Genomic DNA, 1,709 nt, shown 5'->3' with positions numbered 1-1,709 from the left:
TGCCACATCACTAATGCCTGCTGAATAGCAGCGTTTGTTCTTTACGCTTAACATTGCATAGGCTTAGACATTGAGAGGTTATTTTCAGTCACGCCTTTAGGACTACTGCGTGGACAAAATGTCCAGTCGCAATTAGGTCGCCCCTTCTGCCATTCCACACCACCGGTGTTTCCTTCCCCCTGCCCTCAAAAAAGGAAGAACAGCTACATACTTGTTGTTGTCGGGGCAGAAGTTCCGTTGGTAGAAACCACTCTTTACTGTCCTGAAGCATTCTGAATTTCTTAGGTGGCTTTCTGTAGAGCCGGTGCGGGCGGGCATCACATTTGCAGTACTCTGGGGTTTTCTTCTTTTTAAAACTACTGTAGGACTTCAGGGATACTGTTGATTTGGGGGAAAATAAAGAGGTGCGCACAGTTTGGGAGAGGGGTAAATTGACATTTGATGATAAGAACTTGAGATGTTCTTATATTGCCTTAAAGCTTGATACCCGTCTAGTGCGAATTAGGTTAGAACGTAGACTGATGTTCAGGTAGTGATTAAACCGAGTGTGAGCTCTGTGTGCGGGTCTACATGAGGGTATTAACCTAGCTAGAGAAATTGCTGTTAGAAATTACATTGGGTGTTTAATTTTTATTCCATTACAGTTTGAAGTTTCAACTTAAAAATTTGGTTAGACAATTTTTGGTTCCGTTTGTTTGGGGTGGTTATACTTGGGGGGAGTGTCCTTCCCCCCCCTCCCCCCCCAGGGGAGGCAGGGAGGCATTTTTTGTTGCCACCTACCTGGGGCAGTATTCATTTCCCTTATACCATGACAGAAGAGATCCTAAGTTTTCCCAACCCCTGTTCATAAATGTCCTGGAGCATTATTTTAATACCGAACAATGCGTCTGTCCGGCAGAGGCAGGAGAGAGTGGAAGGCCTCGCAGCAGTATCCTAGCAGCGTGCTGTTACTTCGGAGATTTGTTAAACTGCCCTTTGAACTTCCCGTGTTCGTTATCATCATTTTTCCAAGTACAAGTGGAAAGCTGACTGCTGTGAAATGTATTGGAGAGCTGGTGTCCTTGAAGCTCAGCAAAGCAAAGACAATTAGGTTGGCGAGATGTCTGAGCTGCCAAGCAACCGCATACCTACGTATAGACAGATACGTCAGTGTTGTCTTACCGAAGTTTCAATGCTTCACCCGCTCCTATCTTGTCTTGAAAAAGAAGGCTCCATCTTCATTGTCTCTCCTTTTCTCTTAAGCTTTGTGCCACCTCATGCGCCTCACCCTGCCTGTTGCCCTCGCTGGCTCCAAGATGGTAAAGCCCTCTTTCTGATGCTAGTAACGTGCCCTCTGACGATTGTTTTGAGTTTTCTGTGCCATTTTTCGCATGTACACCAAACATGAAGGTGTTGGTCGTGATTCACTTTTAAGTGCATGAAGTGTCTCGTTAAACATTTTCAGAGTATTCGGGGATGTGTTTTCCCTTTGGCAGGCAGGGGGAAGGTGATTAGCTCTGTTATTGTAGGGTCTCAACTCGGTGCAAGTTCAAGTGAAATTCAAGTTGATAAACACTTTTCAGTTTGCGTTGCAGAGGTGATCCGTTTGAGAAGAGAACCGCGGAGCTGCCTGTGTGCCTAAGGCTCATTCCAAGGCAGGAGGATACGGTCGAAGTGCCCAGGCTGGTACGGTTTCAGACCAACAGGCCGGTCCATCTGGAGCTGAACCA

The sequence above is a fragment of the Pygoscelis adeliae genome, unplaced genomic scaffold (genome assembly GCF_000699105.1).
Source record: "Pygoscelis adeliae isolate BGI_AS28 unplaced genomic scaffold, ASM69910v1 Scaffold48, whole genome shotgun sequence".
NCBI lineage: Eukaryota > Metazoa > Chordata > Aves > Sphenisciformes > Spheniscidae > Pygoscelis > Pygoscelis adeliae.
The sequence above is the reverse complement of the archived record's forward strand: the minus strand, read 5'-3'. Positions refer to the sequence as shown.